Source organism: Mauremys reevesii, linkage group 10, assembly GCF_016161935.1.
Source record: "Mauremys reevesii isolate NIE-2019 linkage group 10, ASM1616193v1, whole genome shotgun sequence".
Taxonomy (NCBI): Eukaryota; Metazoa; Chordata; order Testudines; family Geoemydidae; genus Mauremys; species Mauremys reevesii.
In genome coordinates, this window is record NC_052632.1 from 2,795,026 (window position 1) to 2,816,689 (window position 21,664).

The 21,664-nt window shown below is 47.6% G+C and overlaps 1 long non-coding RNA gene across 1 annotated transcript in view; it reads right to left on the minus strand.

Moving 5' to 3' along the window:
* The window catches only part of LOC120372758, an 87,996-nt gene that overhangs the window by 9,067 nt on the left and 57,265 nt on the right, over window positions 1-21,664 (minus strand). The gene's annotated exons all lie outside the window — the stretch shown is intronic.

Genomic DNA, 21,664 nt, shown 5'->3' on the forward strand with positions numbered 1-21,664 from the left:
GAACTATAAAAAGGATGGACAAACACCCCAATGGGCCCCTCTCTTTCTCCCTACCTATCGATTAGCTGAACCTGAAGGGAGAAAAGCAGCAACTGTTGGACTGGCGGAGGGCTCCCGACCTAGGAAGCTTGGTCAGTAAGGCGGCTGAAAGCATCTGATGAGAGAACTTTGCTTTGAATTTTACACAGTTTAAGTTAGGTATGGGTAGTTTTTTATTATTATTTTTCTTGTAACCATTTCTGGATTTTCTGCCTTATTATTTGTACTCACTTAAAATCTAGTTCTTTGTAGTTAACAAACTTATTTTATTGTTTTAGCTAATCCAGTGTGTTTTAAACTGAAGTGTCCGAATAACGAGTTGAAATAATAAGTTGGCATATTACTCCTTTTAAAGAAATAATGGACCTAATATAGCTTGTATTGTCCAGGGGAGGGCTGGGCAGGAAAGCACATACATTTCTGGGGGGAAATCCAGGAATGGGGGGGTGTTGGGTTCACCCTGCAGTATAACCAAGGCTGGGGAGAGCCTGAATGTAACCCAGGTGTGGCTGGCAGGCTGCAGTGACATACAGGCACTCAGGGTGTGGCTTGCATGCTGGAAGGCTGTGTGCGAGCAGCCCGGGTGGGAGCTACCTCAGGAAGTCATGGTAAGGGACCCCAGGTTGCAGGGCAGGGGTGACACAGCTGCTCATTAGTCTGGATTGTACCCTGGTGCCTCACACCCACATCTTCATGGGCTTTTCTCAGTTGAACCTGACTATTTTGAGACTCACCCTTCACTAGTTTTGACCATAACACAGCAGTGAAAACGAGAATTATTGAACAATACCTCCAGTATGGGCAGGAGTTGCCATTCCGAGCCCCATGCGAGTCGTGGGGCTCAGAACCCAGAGGCCTGGGTTTGTACCTGGCTGTCACTGACTTGCTCTGTGACTTTGGGCAAGTCGCTGAGGGTATGTCTACACTGCAAGGTAAGCCATGCTTGAGCCCAGGCTCAAGCCTAATCCACCTTGTGTCTATACTGCAGTTGCACTAACCCGAGGCTCAGACCCAGGGCTGGAGGGTCTGATCTCGAGTTAAGCCAGGACCCAGGGTCCAAACCCTATTGCTTTGCAGTGTAGACGCAGCCCTGCCTGACTCTGGTCCCAGGAGTCAGCTGAAAGTATCCCACAATTCCATGGGACAGCTTCCTTAGTCCTCTCCAGCCCAACAATCTGAAATCCACTCTCTGGTATAAATGGAAGCCAGCCGGCTCCCCTTGCAAATGGCAGCAGCTCAGATCAGTGGTAACCCACTCTCTTCTGATCACTGATCTGCAAGCACAATATCAGAGAGGCCTCCGGGGTTTGCAATGGAGAGCGACTCCATCGAGCCTTTTGCAAAGCGAGCTGCTTCCTGGTAACGGGCAGGGCAGGCAGTAAAGTTTTCCCACAATGCACCACGGTCCTAGTGCTAGAGCAGCCAGCTTTTGGGATGAGGGTGGGAGTGCTAGGGACTCTAAGATATGATACTCCTGGAAGTGGGACCCAGCTGACCTAGGTCCCCAGGACAATTGCTGACCCCCATGGCACCCCAGTACTTTCAGCACACCCTTTCCCACAGCTCCACCCTGGCGAGCACTCTGGTTTGTAGTTAACCCCTTCGGGTTAACCCTGTGATAGTTGAAGCCAATGGATACAGACTTTGCAGGATTTCTAAAACTATCGCTTTTTACTTTAGACAGCACAGGAGACATCAGCTCTAGGTAACACAATAAACACACCATTCCCTGCCTCATTTTCCTCACCACTCTCAAGTGTTCTTTGGGGTCTAGGTCCCTTGGTTCCTCTCTTGAACGTCTCAGCTGGTGTGGTTATAAAGGGCTGGCCCAACCCCTCTGCTTCTTTGTTCTCCCTTTTTTGGGGGTGGGTGGGGTGGTTCTTCTGCGCCTATAGAGGCTGGGACAGATCTGGTTTCACCTACGTTGCAGATATCCCTTTGTTCTGCTCTGGCTAAGCCTGTTCTCTTGTTGATAGTCGGACAATCACACACCCTCTCTGTCTCCTTAGCCCAAGAAGCTTCTCTGGAAAGTACTTGAGAAATTCCTTGAGACCAAGTTGGCAGCAATACTACAGGGAGTGAGTAAACTGAGTCACACATAATTGTCATAAAAGTAATACAGTCGCTTGAAATCAGAGAACACCCAGAGCTCTCGTTGGCTTCGGTATTTAGTGCCTCTGAAAATCGGGCCATTGATTTAGGTGCCTGACTTTAAGCAGCCAAGTATGAAAACTTTGGCCTTAATCTGTTTGTGCCTCCAGTTTCCCATCAGTAAGATGGGGATAATAATGCAGTGCTATCTTTGTAAAGCCATGAGAGCCTCCAATGAAAGGTGCTATTTAAGCACAAAGTAGCTCTATTATGCTTAGTCTGTGTTGAACATCACAGAGACGACGTAGCGTAGGACTTATGCGCCAGAATAAAAATCATTACTAAATGAGAGAGACAATGATACCCTGGAACAGAAGGGTTACTTCTTGCATGCTTGTGTGACTTTGCATCAGCCTTCGCTGTTGATTCCCTGACCTGAGCCATAGATCTGAGGAATTGTCCCAGAGGAGGTTTGGAAACAAATTGATAAACAGCAATAAGTCACCAGGACCAGATGGGATTCACCCAAGAGTTCTGAAGGAACACAAATATGAAACTGCAGAACTGCTAACTGTTGTATGTAACCTATCATTTGTCAGCCTCTATACCAGATGGCTGGAGGATAGCTAATGTGATGCCGATTTTAAAAAAGGCTCCAGAGGTGATCCTGGGAATGACAGGCCAGTAAAACTGTACTGAAGAACAGAATTGAAACACACAGATGACCACAATATGTTGGGGAAGAATCAACATAGCTGTTTTAAAGAGAAATCATGCCTCACCAATCTATTAGAATTCTTTGTGGGTGTCAACAAGTATGTGGACCAGGGTGATCCAGTCAATATAGTGTACTTGAACTTTCAGAAAGCCTTTGACAAGCTCCCTCACCAAAGGCTCATAAGCAAAGTAAGTACTCCTGGATAAAAGGGAAGGTCCTCTCATAGATTAGTAACTGGTTAAACGATAGGAAACAAAGAGTGGGAATAAACAGTCAGTAGAGAGGTATAGAGCATGTTTCCCCAAGGAGCTGTGCTGAGACCTGTGCTGGTCAGCATGTCCATCGTGATCTGGAAAAAGGAGTAAACAGTGAGGTGGCAACATCTGCAGATGTTACACAATTACTCAGGATAGTTAAATCCAAAGCAGACTGATTTCACAAAACAGGGTGACTGGGCGACAAAATGGCAGATGAAATTCAATGTTGATAAATGTAAAGTGATGCACATTGGAAAACATAATCCCAACTATACATATACAATGATGGGGTCTAAATTATCTGTTACCACTCAAGAAAGATCTTGGAGTCATTGTGGATAGTTCTCTGAAAACATCCACTCAATGTGCAGCGGCAGTGTAAAAAAAAAAAAAAGCGAACAGAATGTTGGGAATCATTAATAAAGGGATAGATAATGAGACAGAAAATACCATATTGCCTCTATATAAATCCAGTCTCACCTTGAATACCACGTGCAGATCTGGTCGCCCCATCTCAAAAAAGATCTATTGGAATTGGAAAAGGTACAGGGACGGGCAACAAAAATAATTAAGGGTATGGAACAGCTTCCATATGAGGAGAGATTTAAAAGACTGGGACTGTTCAGTTTAGAAAAGAGAGGACTGAGTGGAATATAATAGAGGTCTATAAAATCATGACTGGTGTGGAGAAAGTGAATAAGGAAGTGTTATCTGCCTCTTCTCAAAACACCCAATGAAATGAATTGATGGCAGGTTGGAAAGCAACATAAGGAAGTACTTCTTCACACAACACAGTCAACCTGTGGAACTCTTTGCCAGAGGATGTTGTGAAGACCAAAACTATAAAAGGGTTCAAAAAAGAATTAGATAAGTGCCTGGAGGATAGGTCCATCAATAGCTTATTAGCCAACATGGTCAAGGATGTAACCCTATGCTCTGGGTGTCCCTAAACCTCTGATTGCCAGAAGCTGGAACTGCTCAACAAGGGATGGATCACTGGATAATTGCCCTGTTCTGTTCACTCCCTCTGAAGCATCTGGCATCAGTCACTGTTGGAAGACAGGACACTGGATTAGATGGACCATTGGTCTGACCCAGTATGGCTGTTCTTATGAGTAGGTATGTGAATTCTGAGTCAGCCATTTGGTAGGCTGCTGCTGGAGAAGGGGCTACATTAGATAAATAGCAGGTGCACAAGAAAAGTATTCCCACTGATTTACTAACAGCAAACAGCGCAATAACTGCAGCCTCTGCAGTACAAAACTACGCCACTCAACACGTTTGTTTTCCTTTGTAATTACTGTATTTGGGAAGCAGTCACATGAATATTAATGGAGCCAGTGTGTGGCGTGAGAGAATGCTAATGAAGAGCAGTTAATTTTGATTGGAATAAGAGGTCAGGCTCTCCCTTCACTATGACCCATTGTCACAGCACCCTTGACTAAGTCCTTGTTTAGCTGAGGGATAATATTCCTCTGCTACCAGTGAGTCACTTCTGTTTAGGCTAGCAGCATAAATCAATTCAGAAATCTGTGTGATCATATCAGTGTTATCTTAGGCCTTTTATTTTAAGGCTTCTGTGGCCTTCAGAATAAATAACTGTTTTCTTAGGAGACACATGACCCCAGAAGAGAAGGGTAAGTTGTCTCAGCCATCTCTGGCCTAGCAGCTGAACAGATTCCCCTTTAGGCTTTTTACCACCAGTTGATCTAAAAGGGCTAATACTGGACTGTGTGCAGTTATGCCGGGAAGGAGAGGTTTAAATCTCATCCCCAAATGAGCGTTCGGCTACGAATCCAATCCCACCTTTCCCAGAAGTGTGATTGTCCAGGGCAGCATTCCTGGAGAGAGACGCTAAGGGAAACACTTCTGGAGCTTTCTGGGGCACGTTTTTCTGCATCTGTTCAAACACGCAGTAAAGGTCACATATTACCTACCGGTGGTCCCATATCCCTCGAGTTTTCTGCCCCAATGAGAACTCAGTGTGTGACACAGACATACGCTGTCCAACCTCCAGTTCGACAACATTTTTTCTGTTGGAATCGTCATAGAAAGTGTAACTAGGGAAGGAAGATATTGCATGTACGTATTTATTTATCTGGGACACATGAAGAAAGAGCCACCAAAGAATTTCTCTGGCATTTATTTGACTACATTATTATTTTGTGGTAATGTATTATTATTTTAATTAACATCTTTATTTTGCTTCCTGTTGCATCATGTCACCTATTTGATAAACTCTACTCTAGTTTTAAGTAGCTGTTTAGTTTTTATGGTGATGCTAAACTTAATCAGATGCTCAGATCAGCTTGAAATTAATTATATTGACAGCAATCACTTGGGTCTAGAGCACAGATCCCCTTCAGGACTGTGTTTAATTCTAGTTGCATGTAAAAATTAGTCTGAGTCTGGTGCCCAACTCACAGGTACCAGGGTGCTAACTGGGCTCCTCGGGGGTAGTGATAACAGAGAGGCCAAGGATTAAATGCAGCTAATCAGGGGCAGGTTGAAAATTCTCAAAATTCACATGTTCCATTAACTTTGTCATTGAAATTTCCACCAAAAAATCTCAATTTTTCTCTAAAATGTCTTCCCGTTTTTGGAACAGCTGGAGCGCTGGGAAAGAGAACATTCAACCTTTCCATTACCTTTTTCATCAGAATTTTGAATTTGGATGAGAAAAAAGGGGATGAAATTTTCCTGGTTTCTGCCCGTTTGTTGTCCAGTCGTCCCAAAGTAACACCTACCCCGTGGAACTGTACAGTGATGGGTGACTTGGAAATGCTCATGGGTGGTCTCCTTGTCTGCCTAGGGGCAAATCTCAGCCACTCCGCAAAGGCCACTGGTTTCTGTTCTTCCATGGGACTGACCCCGCAAGGGTGGGCCCTTTCCTATGGAAGGATGGGATGGGATGGGAGAACCCGCATGCTGCCATCGCCATGCTGTGCTTGTTCTGTGGCCAGAGGCGGTTGGTCAGACGGGCACCTGCCACTAGCACAAATACAGCCCAGCGAGGGACCTCACTTTGCGTCGCAATCTGCATTTTCAGTAGGGATGGATGCGCCGTGGCAGCTCATGGCTGATCAGAAGAGTGCAAAGCAAAACCAAATCCTGGCCTCTGCGAGGACGTGGGAAGCAATTCCTTCCATCCGCCCAGGAACGGTTTCACTGCACTGGAGGCACTTGTTGGTCTTTCATAGAAAACTTAAAAATCCTCTGAGAAGGTGTCTCCTGCTCAGCTGATTGGCCTTGCTCTGACGGTGACTTGCACTGAGTTAAATAACGATTTGTAAAAGCAGCTTTATAAAGAGCTTACTGAACGGGCAGCATTTTTTATTGCCTTGGCTCATAGGGTCTGACCCTCTGGCCCTCCACTAGGTAGAAATTTGGATGAGGGGGTTGAATGGTAACTTTGAGCTTTGCATTTGCTGGACACGAGGAAGAACAACTTGACGGCATCTCTCTCTTTGGCTCATTGCTGCTGCTGGGAACAGTGGCACTATCTCCCGCACCCCCGACCACAGCCTTTTCCGTGGCCACGTCCCAGGAGGATTCCCGTGGGCAGATGGAATTCCCATATCCTCCAGCTTTAGGGCTGCTTTGCCCTACCACGTAGCAGCAGGGACGATTCGGGGCCACACGTTCGAACGTGGACTGGGCTGGTGCGTAAAATGCAAAACCTGTTAGCCGTTTGCAAAGCTCTAGGCTGGAGCTCGCAACACTTGCTAGCAGGCGTGGCACTTGCTCTTGGGAGGAATCTCACTAATGAACTGCGTAAAAGGCACCACCCCTGCTTAGAGGTGTTAGCAAACCAGGCCTCGGTTGTTTTTTTTCCTCTTGGCTTGAATTGCCAGTAAATATAATGTTGAGGTCTCATTTAGGCCTGGCAACATGGCTGCATCCTGACCCCTGTGCTGTTCCCCGCTGGTTACAGTTCATTGCTGTTTGCTTGATGTCGGGGGGGGCAGGGGTTGTCACTTCATATTATTATAAGATGAGCTACTAGGATTTTCAATGCCACTTTCTCTCTCTTATTTGCTTATTGGGCCTTGCCATCCTGAGAACAGTTTCTTCCTTGAACTCATTGTGTGCCATGTCCCTGGGCTTCAACATTCTTCCTTCCATGCATCACCTCATCTGTACCTCGCGCCATACCCGTGACCTTCAGCGAAGTGTCCCTGCATGTCTGGGAACACGCAAGGTGTCAATCTGCATTAATGAGACTGATGTGATAAAAGCTGCCAGTGGAGAGCAAACCTGTTTGACTTCCCTGGCATGCCCTGAAGTCTGATGTGATTTCGCATGTAAGTCGCCAGAAGAGTTTGTAATATTAATGTGCTGTTCATCGGCAGGGAAATTCAACCCAGGTATACGCTTAACTAAAGATTGAAGAGACCCAGATTCACAGAGGAGGCCTGCTGAATCTGCATAGGGTCCCAGAGACCTCGAAGACGCATTATGGTAAAAATCAACATGACCTTCTGACAGAACCGCATGAGTGTATATCTGTGCGGAGAAATGCTTGGCTTTCCCATTGTTTGCATTCTGGCTCGATGAGAGAAAGGGAAGAGGGGTAATCAGATTAGAATTGAAAAACCACAAGACAAGCAATCTCCTTAGACTCTGGTTTACTAATATGATACATACTATCATGCACATGCACTCCTATTCCATTGTCATGGTTAAACTTTTTTTTGCTTGGCTTCGAGACAGACGAATGTGGGGGCTCTGCTGCAAGCTGTGTCTTCTTTTGGAATGAATAACTCTTGTGGTAAGCTGACATGAAGCAGAAATTTGTTAAATTACATAAACATTATTGCGACCCATAAAATTCAATGAATCGTCATTGCCTGTTTACTCATGGCTGGCTTTACTGTTTGCACAATGTAATTGAACGTGTCAATTTGCTCTCAAATAAAAAACATCTGGCCTTTTGACATGCCAAAAAAACTGAAGAGATGATCTGAAAAAAGAAGTTGAAGGGCTCGGTCTTTACATAGCATTTAGCAAAAAGTGCGACGCGCTCTGAAAGAGAAGCCAATATCATTCAGCTCAATTGCTGGCCTCTTGGCAAACCTCCATTTGTAAGTCAGTAAGATTAGTACATTTTATCCTAATTAAAATTAAGAAAGCCAAGGAAGGTGCACAGTCTATTTAACTGGCATACATAGAAATTCAAATTCCTGCCAATATTGACATCCATTCTACTGGATTTTTTTAACAATCTTATTCTTTTGCAATCATGAATAACAAGAAGAAAATTATACTTTTATAGAGGATTTTCTTTTGGGATGAAGTACACAGGCCCAGTAAATTAATTCACCTCCCTAAACCCCTCAGTTCTAGATTCTTCCTGAAAAAATCTTAACTTGTGTATTTGGGAAAACACACACGCACAAAGTAAATCTTGGTCTAATCCCTAATAAACAATAGTACCTATCACTCCTCCAGACAGAGGCAATTGTTTGGCAGACTGTTTGCATACAGAAGATGCTGACCTAAATAAAATGATGTAGTCATGTTTAGCTTAAAGCCGGGCTGCCCCACGTGAGGGTGTTCTATGTACGCACCCTTAATATTTGAGGGGCTGTTACCACTGATTGATTGAGACATTTCTGATTTGCATAGGAGACAGTTCATGTAATTACAGATTAGTGAAAAAAGCCAATTGGTTGCAAAGATTAGGGAGGTCATCTCCCATGAGATCTGGGAGAGAACCAGACATATTTCTTTCTTCTTTTAATCTTTACAGTCAAATGGCAAATGGCGATCAGTCGGAATCACTGAATTCTAATCTCACAATAGGAAACTCTGCCTCAGGAAGTGGGAAATACAGTAAAAGGACCAGCCCAGCACCAGGCCAGACAATTGAGGGGTAATTATGAGCCCTGTGGAAAAATCAGAGCAGATTCTCACTATAAAATCAAGAGGTTAAAGCAAGTTCAGGCCTTGTTTTAATTAAGGGAGAGACATATTTTCCTTAAGGGAACATGGCAATCACGTTACAGCTGATCGGAGAGATTTCCCATATTGTCAGCTAGGATTAGACACATTTGTGTGTAAATAAATGGTGATTTCTTTTCACCCTCTAGGATAACACACAATATTTTCTTCTGAAGTGTATGGGCCTGGCAGTGATTTTACTCTAATCAAGTTCTTGGCATTTCATACGGGCTTATAATGGGACTCAAGTAGTTGCACATTTTCTGTAATTGGACTCAAGTAATTGCACATTTTTCTAAATGATTAATGAACCGAATTTAAAAGTTTGAAGAAAGTTGCCTGCCACACTGCAGAAAACGGAATGTCACTGAGGTTTCGTGGGGTTTGAAGCGGTTGCACAAATATTTATGAACTGGTGGTTAAAGGGCTACATGCTGGTGGAGCAATACTATACTGTATCGACTTGAAGGGGGAATGAAACAGACTTTGAATGTGAAGAATCCCGGCAGCCCTGGAATCCCAGCAGTGTGTAACATGCAAAGCTGCTGCAAGGCTGATCGGATGGCGATATTACCCTGATAACACATGGCAAAGGGGACTTCTGCTAAGTTACTTGTTATGTTTTTGGAGGGTAGATTACAAAAAAAGCCAGGGTGTGTTTTCTACAGAGTAAGAGGATTTTTCCTCTCTCCCTTTATCCTGCAAGCTCTCTGATGATTCTGTATCTTCCTGCCATCTACGCTTTTTTTAATTAAAGAGTATTCGCTATGAATGCTTGAAACATATGGTATAAATCACTTGCTTTGGAAGCTGTTTAAACAAAGGCACCGCGGTCGGTTTGTAAAATTCGCCTGCTGACAGGACGCTGGTAAAACTGAGACTTCATGCTCTGACTTAGGATCTAGAGATGTTTTCAGCTTGCTTGGCCTTTGCGGCACTTTGTGGGAAGATCACCCAGGTCTCAGCACACACGCGGTCTACAGCCATGCCCTGGTGCTCGTTTGTGGGTGGGACAGCTCAAATGGAGACAAGGGTTTAAATTAACGATTGGCGGAGTGAGGAGTCAGTCTGCTCCTGTCTCCTTCTGGCTGGCCAATAGGAAGCAGAGAACCTATGGGGCAAGAGAGGCCACCTTTGCATCCCTCTGGCATGTACTCCCTCCTCCCTCTTTTTCCTTCTGTGGCTGCCCCCCACCCAGTGGTCCACCTATTGAACCTGATGGGGGAGAAGTGTTCCTCTCACCTTCCGACATGTCCTCAGTATTTAGCCAAGTTCCTTGGTTTGGCAACCGGGGCGAGGGCCTGTGCCTAAGGAGATGCAGCAAGCTTCAGTTAGAACAATAAACGATGTGTCTCCGTGTGTGAAACTTGACTCTACAAGCTGAGAGGCTGGTAGAAGTGAAGTAAGGCTTCTGTAAATGAAGTGTGTTAATACGGTCTGAGCAACGAGTGCATTGCACAGTTCTGCTGTTTGTACTGTCGGTATCGTGCGGGGCAAGGCAATGGTGGAGTGGAAATCCCAGTAGACTCACTAAGAATCCTTCAGCTGGTCCCTACTGGTTTCTCTTGCTTTGTACTGGAGGACCAGTAGCCCCAGGGGCCAGTAGACTAGTAGTCCCAAGCCCTGTTCCAAAATCTGCTTCCCAGCTGGAGCCTGTAGGAAGCAGTTGTGTGTTTTCAGTGAGGTCTGGTGCAGGAGCGACTCTCAGGCTGTTGCTGTTACTCCGTGGTCAGTGCTGGCAGGGTGTTTGGAAGATATGGGGTCTGCACTGGGGGGGCTTCCCGTGCCGATAACTGACGGGGACTGGACAGGCAATGTGCTTGGGAGACCCTGGGGATGGTGCACTCAGCATCAGGCAATAATGACGGGCAGGGGCCTCATTTCATAGATGTGGGTCCATGTTTATGGACCTCACTGAGGTAGGGTGACCAGACGTCCCGATTTTATCAGGACTGTCCCGATATTTACTTGTTGTCCCGCGTCCCGACTGAACATCGGTCGGGACACGAATTGTCCCGATATTTTGCCCTCCGGCGCACAGGTGGAGGGGGCTTGCACCCCTCCTGCCCCAACTCCACCCCGGCCCCGCCCTGACTCCGCCCCTCCCTCTCCCCTTGGATCCCTCCTCAAATCTCTGCCCTGGCCCCACCTCTTCCCCCAGCACGCCACATTCCTCCTCCTCCCCCCCCCCCAGGCTTGTGCGAATCAGCTGTATGGCGGCACAAGCGCTGGAGGGAGGGGGAGAAGCAGGACGCGGCAGCCAGCTCAGGGGAGGTGGAGGCAGAGTGAAGCTGAGCTGATGCCGGGGGGCGGGGAGCTGCTGGTGGGTGCTCAGCCCCCACCAATTTTTCCCATGCTCCGGCGGCTATTGGTGGGCGGCTGCTGTTGTTGTTGTTGCACCCCCACCCGCCGCATCCTGATATTTCATCTCTCTCATCTGGTCACCCTACACCGAGGGGGAGGGGTGGTGGGAGGAGAGGCAGGTTGGAGTGAGGCAGGTTTCATTGGAGCAGGAAGGGATGGTAAGACGTTAAAAGGGTCGTGGGTCGGGTTGGTTGTATATCATTAGTGGGCATGTTATTATCAGTAACAACAAAGTGCTGCACAGATCTTTCCCCGTATGGGAAAACCGAGGCAGAGATGGGACGGGATTTACCCAGACCACCTAGCGGGTCATTGTCAACCGAGCTGTGATTAGCACGCAGCAGCTGCTGGCTCCCAGTCCTGTGCTCGTTCCAGTAGCCCCCAGAGCATCTTTAACCTGTTCCTGATAGCATCACTTGTCAGAGCAAAAGAAAGAGCCTCTCCCGAAAGAAGAGGAATCAGGCGCTAGCTCTCACTGGGAGTTACCCAGCCCCCACCACCACACAGGTGGGAAAAGAGGCTCTACATTCAAATCCCGTTCCCCAGCTGGCAATCCCTTGTTTGCAGAGTGTGGTGCTTTCCCGCATTCTGCTGCAGCACAGGAGATTGTGGTACTACTGTGCAGGTGTGTGAGCTGTGTATGGAGCTGAGCCTGTAGCGCATCAGACTGAAGGGAGAGTGTCTCAGGGTGCGCTGCTGGGCATCGGAAATTTGGGGCAGGCAGGCTGGACAACAAGAAAGCACTGGCCGCTGTACTGTGATGATCTCTGCTAAGCCACAGTCTAGCATCAGTGGGCAGCCTGTGACGTCAGGTAGAAGAAAGTGATGCTTTCTGGGGGACCTAGGTGAGAGTGGGTGCTAGAGAGAGAAAGAGGCCCCTGTTCCCTTTGGAAAGGGAGGAGATGGAGGCAGCAGATAGAGGCGAGAGGAGAGGGATGTAGGGTGCGAAGGATGACGATTCCTCGCCACTGCATGAAGGGGGGCAGAGTCTGGGAGAATGAACGAACCAAAGCAATCGCAGGTCCTGTGGCTTTTCATGGGGTCATGGAAGTTGGGGGTCTGCTGGGCCTTCGGCAGTCGGCACAAAGACGCTCTTTATGAAAATGTTCGTAGCTTGGTTGCCTTGGGGTCCCAGTCCTGTCCCCGTTGCAGTCAGTGACAAAGCTCTCATTGGCTCCTGTGGGAACAGGACCAAGCCTCAAGCCAGAGGCAAGTCCGGGACTGTGTCCCGGCTGCTTTGGTGTCTGCTCAACACACTGGCTGGAATTTTCACAAAGCCTCCGCACCTGCAGTCAAGCAGAAGTGCTGGGCTGGCGGCAGGAAGTCCTGGGGGGAGGGTCTCTGGCCTGGGCCACGCAAGAGGTCAGATTAGATCAACTCAGCAGTCCCCCGTGGCCTGCAAATCTAGGAACGGGGGAGACATTTGCCAAAGAACTCAGCCCCCACGTATGCCCCAAAGGAAGTGGCCAGATTTTCAGAAGGCACTTTGGGTGTCTGCTGGTGCTGAGCGCTCTGGATAGTCTGGCCTTTGCTTCCCAATGGCCACTGAACTCTCTCGAACATCTGCTGCCACTTGCAAGTGCTGAGCCCTGGGGAATCTGGCCCTGGTGCAAACAAAGGTTTTGGGTGCTCTGCTGCAGGAGGAACACGAGTGGGAAGCGGAGGAGAGGGGCCGGTGTATTTGGGAGCACACGTGGCAAGGTGCTAGGATGGCATGGAGTGCTACTCTTCACCGCAGCCAACTTTCTGCCCCAACTCTCTCTGCAAACATTCAGGAGAAAGAGCATTCCTGGGGTTTCCAAGCTCAGCACAGAGGCTGCCATTTCCCCTCCTTTCTAGATGTTTCATGGAATTAAGGGCTTTTTCCATTAATGCAATTACGTAATTTAGATCGCTGAAATTCTAGGAAGCTCTTACATTTGAACTGAGAACTTGGGATGTTATTTCCCCCTTTCCGGTCTACGTGATGTTAAGATAAAATGCTGGGCGTTTATGAGCAATGCTGTGAGCCACTGACTCTGCTTTATTCTACAATCTGGAGAAGGGGCCATGGGTGCTGGCCCGAGGGAAGCAGAAGGGACAGGGCCCCAGTGTCCTCCCACTGAAACCATACACGTCTCCATACACCATCCAGTGCAGGAACACTGTGACTGGCAGGGGCGGAGACTGCTGTACCAGCTTGGCAGCTCTGCACCACCTTCCTGTCACCCCGGCCCTTTGCCACCTCCTCACAGCCCAGCGAGCAGCTCGGCCAGGGAAAGCTTCAACAATGCGCATCCTAATTTTAACCTGTTTGCAGTCTGATCTGTATTAATATTTATGCCACTCTCACAAAGGGTGCTTCACCCCAACCCCCATCTAATGGCTTATTTAAAGCCATTTAAATTATAGCTACCCTGAGTGCCTGGAATGATTGGAAGAATCTGAATCCCTGAAGGAAAAATATATGAGCTGCCTAATCCTGTGGCACTAGCCTGATGTGCTGCTATAGGAATCCTGGAGGGCTTACGTGTGATCTCGGAGCCAGTTTACACCACACGTGGTGCAGAGAGCTCAGCGGGGGTGGAAGCGCAAACCACGGCACTTCGTAATGCAGGCTCCGTGGCTCGCAGAACAGCAGGCCTCGGAGAGGAACACCCTGGGCTCTTTTCACAAAGCACCTTTCCCAGAAAGACACGAGCAGGCCCAGTTACTACCCTTGGTTCCATACACAGCCCTGTCAGCTCAACAGGGGGGTTTTCATGGTACCAGCTTAGCAGTTAGAGCGGGGAAGCCCGTGGGTTCTCTTCCTGGCTCGCTATTTGACCGTGGCCAAGTCAACGCCCCTTCTGTGCTCCAGCTGAAAATGGGTCTATCTGTAGAAGAACCTTTCTGGGTGCGTGTACGGTTCTCTGGGAACACACAGCTGCTCATAGCATCCCCAATACAAAGTGCCATAGTTTGTTTCAGTTCACTCTTTTCAGCTGCCCACACTATGGAATTCATAGATGCCAAGGCCAGAAGGGACCATTGTGATCATCTAGTCTGACTTCCTGTGTAACATAGGCCAGAGACCTGCCCCACACTAATTCTAGAGCAGAGCTTTGAGAAAAGCATTTTGATTTTAACATTGTCAGTTATGCAGAATCCACAATGACCCTTGGTAACTTGTTCCAGTGGTGAATTACTCTCACTGGTAAAAGCGTGAGCCTTATTTCCAGTCTGAATTTGTCTAACTTCAACTTCCAACCATTGGATCTTGTTAGATCTTCTGCTAGATTGAAGAGCCCATTATTAAATATTCGTTCCCCACGTAGATGCTGATAGACTGAAATCAAGTCACCCCTTAACCATCACTTAGTTAAGCTAAATGGATGGAGCTCCTTGCGTCTATCACTATCAGGCAGGTTTCCTAATACTTCAATCATTCTCATGGCTCTTCTCTGAACCCCCTCCAATTTGTCAACATCCTTCTTGAACTGTGGGCACTAGAAATGCAAACTGTATTCCAGCAGCGTGCACGCCAAATACCGAGGTGCAATAACCTCTTGGCTCCTACTTGAGAGGCCCCTGTTTATGTATCCCAGGATTGCAGTTGCTTTTTTGGCCACAGCGTTGCAGTGGGAGCTCACATTTAGCTGATTATCCACCACGACCCCCGAATGATTTTCAGTCACTGCTTCGCAGGCTAGAGTCCCCATCCTGTAAGCATGGCCGACAGTCTTTGTTCACATTTAGCACTATTGTTTGACTGCTCCCGGCATACCAAGTGGTCCAGATTGCGCTATATCAATGACCGGTCCTCTTCGTTATTTGTCACTCTCTCTATTTTTGTCATCTGCAAACTGTATCAGAGATGATTTTATGATTTCTTCTAGGTCATTGACAAAAATGTTAAATAGCAAAGGGCCAAGAACCGATGCTCTATCTGTCACACACTCCATTACGGTAATATTGAGCCTGGCTTAAACCCACGCACCAGTAAAGAAATCTTAAAGGCTGACAGTCTGTTCCCAACTCAGCCAGACCTATGTAGCTCAAAGGTACGTGAGATAACTCACAGCTCAGAGGCCTCCTTAAAGAGAATGAGATCTTCAATGGGAGCACGGTGGCTGGGAGGGAGGCAGGGAGAAATCCTGGCTGTTGTAGGTTTAAATGGGATCCAGTGTCATTTTAATGTGGGTTTGCATATTTCCTCTAAAACAAATCATTTGATGCAAATGAGAGCACAGGGAATGTTTAAAATACATCCACCAGGTCAAAAATTTTCCGTAAAAACTTCTGTTGATAGAAAATTGGGTTTCTGACAAAATTAATGTGGCTGCTTTCCTCATTTTTTAAAAAAATATTTTTTCATACCTTCCCTCCCCCAACCCCCAGCATTTTTCAGCCAAAAACAAAATGTGGGGGCTTTTCGTTTTTTCTTTTTTTTTTTTGACAAAAAGTCCAAATTTTCCATTGAAATGTTTGATGAAAATATAAATTTGTTCTCATAAAAAATGTTCGGGGGTGGGGCGGGAGCCTCCCACCTTCCAACTAACTGTGACACTGACCCAATCAATTGTGACACTTCTTCCGTTGCTACAGTCCACCATGGAACGACGTACTTGGGGCTTTCTATATGGTCCATCTTCTAACTCCACAGAAGCGGGTGGGGGTGGGGGGTGGGAAGGCTGGTCTGGTGGTTTAAAACACAGGGTTGGGACTTAGGGAACTGGGTTTCTCTGTTCTGCTGCAGACTTCCTGTGTTACCTTGACCAAGTCACTTCAGTTCCTGCTCTGTAACATGGGGATAATAATACTTCTTTCCTCCCACTCTTTGTCTTGTTTATGTAGCCTGTAAACTCTGAGGCAGAACCGGCTCTTGCTATGAATACGTCCAGCGCCTAATCTGTACGGGGACCTTGGTGTGCTGCTGTACTACAGACAATACATTGGCTTGCACATGCACAAAGTCCATGTGCTAAAATCACTTTCAGCCAAGCTTTTCCCAAGTGGCCAGTGATTTGGGGCCCTCAGCGCAAGGTGCTAGTTAGTGGCCACTCTTGAAAATCTGGGCCTTAGCACAGTGTGACTGGAAAACGTCAGTGGCTAGCTGTAGTAGAGCCTGTGTTTTGTTTCTCTTTTCCAAACCATCCTGATTCAATCAAATCTACCTTGGAGTTAGTTCCTCTGGAAGGTGATTTGCCTCATCGGCCTCCCAGACCCCTGGTTCTGCTAACAACTTAAAAATGGCCAATCAGTTTTCTTCTTCTTCTTCTTTCTAATGTCTTTGAGACAAAACTACGTGTCCTTTGGGTACGTCTACACTACGGGACTATTCCGAATTTGCATAAACCGGTTTTGTAAAACAGATTTTATAAAATCGAGTGCGCGCGGCCACACTAAACACATTAAATCGGTGGTGTGCGTCTATGGTCCGAGGCTAGCGTCGATTTCTGGAGCGTTGCACTGTGGGTAGCTATTCCCTAGCTATCCCATAGTTCCCGCAGCCTCCCCCGCCCCTTGGAACTTCCGGGTTGAGATCCCAGTGCCTGATGGGGCAAAAATCATTGTCGCTGGTGGTTCTGGGTAAATGTCGTCAGTCACTCCTTCGTCTGGGAAAGCAACGGCAGACGCCTTTTTTCCCTGGATTGCCCTGGCAGATGCCATAGCATGGCAACCATGGAGCTTGTTTTGCCGTTTGTGACTCTCACCGTATGTGTACTAGATGCCGCTCACAGAGGCGATTCAGCAGCGCTACACAGAAGCATGCTTTTGCTTTTGCATGACAGCAGAGATGGTTACTAGCCATATTGCACCATCCAAACCCTTCCATAAATTGGAACTGAGGATGATCATGGCTACCAGTCCTTTTGTACCATTTGCTGCTAGTGCCCTGGTCAATCAGCCAGGGTGCAAAAGCCAAGAGTGGTTGCTAGCCATATTGCACCTTCCATCGTTTTGTACCATTGGCTGCTGTTATAAGTGCCCCTGGCCGATCAGCCAGGGCGCAAAAGCAAATTGGGAATGACTCCTGAGTCAATCCCTCCTTTGGTATCTAAAAATAGAATCTGTGCTGCCTAATATAGGCAAGTGTGCTAGAGAACCACCTGCTCTGTGTCAGAGCCATGAGAAATTATCTGTATGCTATTCACAGGGGTGCTCCTGTAACAACCCCACCTGTTGATTCCGTTCTTCCCCAGCCTTTCTTGGCTACCGTAGCATTGTCCCCACTTGTGTGATGAATTAATAAAGAATGCAGGAATAAGACACACTGACTTGTTAGTGAGAAATGAGTGGAAGGCAGCCTCCAGCTGCTATGATACTCCAGACAGGACATTAAGCAGTGTGTAGGAGAGAAGCCCAGCATCCCACTGCTAGTCCAGGGCAACTGAATCTTTCTTTACACATGAAGGGTGGGGGCTGATGGAGCTCAGCCCCTGTTGCTATAATGAGGATGGTTACCATATTGCACCATCCATCCACCAGAAAAATTAGGGCTAATAGGCTGATGACGAGGCGGTTACCAGTCCTTTTGTCCCATCAGCTGAAGCTGATCATGAGGATGGATTTCCATCATTTTGCACGATCAGCTTATGCTGATGATGAGGATGGATTTCCATCTTTTGTACCATCAGCCGCCCATGACGGGGGGGGGAAGCAAGGATGTTGGTGTTGACTGCTGCACTATCGCGTCTATCTGCAGCATTCAGTAAAGATAGGGTGACATGTAAAAGAGTCAGAGGATTGTTTTACCTTTCGCTTCTGGGGGTGGGTGGGGGGTGGGTGAGTAGATTGCCAAGCTATGCCCTGACCCGCGGGCACTGTGTTTGACCCTAGAAGCATTTGGAGCTCAGCCAAGAATGCAAATAATTTTAGGAGGCTGCAGGAACTGTGGGATAGCTTCAGTCCTCCAGTCCATGCGCGTCCATTTGATTCTTTGGCTTTCCGTTACGCTTGTCACGCTGCAGTGCGCTGAGTCCCTGCTATGGCGTCTGTCTGGAGATTTTTAAAAAAGGATTCTAACGGAGCGCTGATAGAACGGATAGAACGGATACCTTTTAGATACCTTTTTGGTATCTAAAAATAGAATCAGTGCTGCCTAATATAGGCAAGTGTGCTAGAGAACCACCGTATCATAGAACCAGAGAGCACAGCTGCTCTGTGTCAGAGCCTGCAGAAATTATCTGTATGCTATTCACAGGGGGTGCTCCTGTAACAACCCCACCTGTTGATTCCGTTCTTCCCCCAGCCTTTCTTGGCTACCGTAGCATTGTCCCCCCACTTGTGTGATGAATTAATAAAGAATGCAGGAATAAGACACACTGACTTGTTAGTGAGAAATGAGTGGAAGGCAGCCTCCAGCTGCTATGATAGTCCAGACAGGACATTAAGCAGTGTGTAGGAGAGAAGCCCAGCATCCCACTGCTAGTCCATGGGCAACTGAATCTTTTCTTTACACATGAAGGGTGGGGGCTGATGGAGCTCAGCCCCCTGTTGCTATAATGAGGATGGTTACCAGCCATATTGCACCATCCATCCACCAGAAAAAATTAGGGCCAATAGGCGGATGCCGTGGACGGTTACCAGTCCTTTTGTCCCATCAGCTGAAGCTGATCATGAGGATGGATTTCCAGCTTTTTGCATGATCAGCTGATGCTGATGATGAGGATGGATTTCCATCATATTGTACCATCAGCCGCCCATGGCGGGGGGGGGGGAGCAAGGATGTTGGTGTTGACTGCTGCACTATCGCGTCTCTCTGCAGCATTCAGTAAAGATAGGGTGACATGTAAAAGAGTCAGAGGATTGTTTTACCTTTCGCTTCTGGGGGTGGGTGGGGGGTGGGTGAGTAGATTGCCAAGCTATGCCCTGACCCGCGGGCACTGTGTTTGACCCTAGAAGCATTTGGAGCTCAGCCAAGAATGCAAATAATTTTCAGAGGCTGCAGGAACTGTGGGATAGCTTCAGTCCTCCAGTCCATGAGCGTCCATTTGATTCTTTGGCTTTCCGTTACACTTGTCACGCTGCAGTGCGCTGAGTCCCTGCTATGGCGTCTGTCTGGAGATTTTTAAAAAAGGATTCTGAATTTCATCTTCTGTAACGGAGCGCTGATAGAACGGATTTGCCTGCCCTTACAGCGATCACATCCGCATGGTCCATGCGGGAGCTCTTTTTTTAGTTTGATTTCGGACTGCATCGCCACCCGTGCTGATCGGAGCTCCACGCTGGGCAAACAGGAAATATTCAAAAGTTCGCGGGGCTTTTCCTGTTTACCTGACCACTGCATCCGAGTTCAGATTGCGGTCCAGAGCGGTCAGTGGTGCACTGTGGGATAGCTCCCGGAGGCCAATACCGTCGATCAGCGTCCACACTAACCCTAATCCGATATGTTAATACCGATACTGGCGTTACTCCTCTCGTTAGGGAGGAGTACAGAAACCGGTTTAAAGAGCCATTAAAATCGATATAAGGTGCCTCCTAGTGTGGACGGTTTTGGCGTTAAATCGGTTTTAAGCTCCTAAAACCGATTTAAACGCCTAGTGTAGACCAGGGCTTTCACTGAGGTGGTCCATGTCCAATTTTATCCCACATCAAACTTTGGCAACTCTGAAAATAGAGGCACCGCGGAGATGTGCTTGGCAGGTGCTTAACTTTAATGGCACAAACGGTGCTGATATACTGCACATGATGAGCTTGGGGGATTCAAAAATATCCCAGGCCTCCTGCTTTCCGTTCCTCTGATAATCATCCATCTTGTGACTTGTCATATGTCGCATTCCCCATCTTGCGGGCACGTGGGGGGTGATGTAATTAACTGGAACAGGCTGGGTTTGGACCACCCGGACTGGCACCAAGAGGACAAAGAGAACCGGTTCCAGGGTACACCAGAACTGGGTTAGATCACTGGAGAAGGGTGGATATGATGCCTTTGCTGCCAGGGAAGCCTGAAACAGAACTTCTATAGATTTTTCTTCTGGTCACACCCTACCCAGATGTAGCAGAAAACCTTTACAGCCTGCACAGAGCTTTGTGGGCGGCCCAGAGGTTGCTCAGGATGACACAGCCCTGTCCTTATCATTTTCCCTTTCCTGGAAAACAACCCCAGAAGGCTCATTGGGGAGAGTGAAAGAGTTTGGCAGCACCTCCAAACTCGCAGGTCAGGTCATCTGCTTCTTACACCAGGAGTCGTTCCAGGGCTGACGAGGTGACCGGGCCCGCATTGGGGCAAGGAGACAGCCAGACAGGGACGGACAGAAACAGCCGCTTGTCTGCTGCAGCGTGCAGCCATTCCCTTCCCGAGAGGCATGCGGCATCGTGGACCCGCTCAGCGCTTGCGCTACACCACAGTGGCAGACTCTGGCCGTGGGGTCCTCGCTGTTCAAAGGGAAGCAGTGGGTCTCTGCACAATGAAGTTTGGGGGTTTTTAACTGTGAACATTGAGTATTATTTCTGCTGCCTTTAGAAACAGAGGGCCTGAGCCCGAAGCCCATTGGTGTCCAGCAGAGTCTTTCCACTGACTTCAGTAGGCTTCGGATGAGGCCATTGTGCCCACCCCATCTTGTGGCATAAGGTCACATCCTTAACCCAGCACCCAGGCCAAGCACTAGACAGATGCCTACGGACTGGGGACATGGATGCCCGACTCCTCCCTGCCCCCCAGGCTGTGGGCAGAGCTTTGAAGAAACTACTTAAGCCACAATGGGGGAAGCAGCCCCCATTCCCCTCCCCAGCTCACTTCCCTCCTGCTTTAGGGAGATTTGAGAGTCACCCCAGTGATGCTGGGTGACATTATTCCCACTGGATTCTTAGCGATGCTCCAACTCCCTGCGCAGCAGGGAAGGGCTGGATCAGTGGAGGGAAATTACATGTAAGTGCTGCTACATCAGGGCTGGCAAACCCAAATATCCGCAAAACTGGGATTATAATCAACTCAGCCTTGGTCTTGAGTTAGGGCTTTGAAGATGAATTGTTTACTCTATTATTATTAATTTATTCAGACATTTCCTTCCTTGTTTCCTGAATAACGCCCCCCATACCCAGAAATCCCCACATATTTCTAATTCCAAACATTCTATAGCTTTTTCCTATCCGGTACAAGCTTTACAAAAATGGCTCTACATTCCTGTTAAAGGCCCTGATCCTTCAAAGACCTAATCCCGTGTGTAATTTTATGCATTGTGTGTAAATATTGAAATCAATGGGGTTGCTCATGTGCATAAAATTATGCGCAGGCCAAAGTCTTAGCAAGATAGGGGCTTACACAGAGGTTTCGCTTATGTCAATTGCT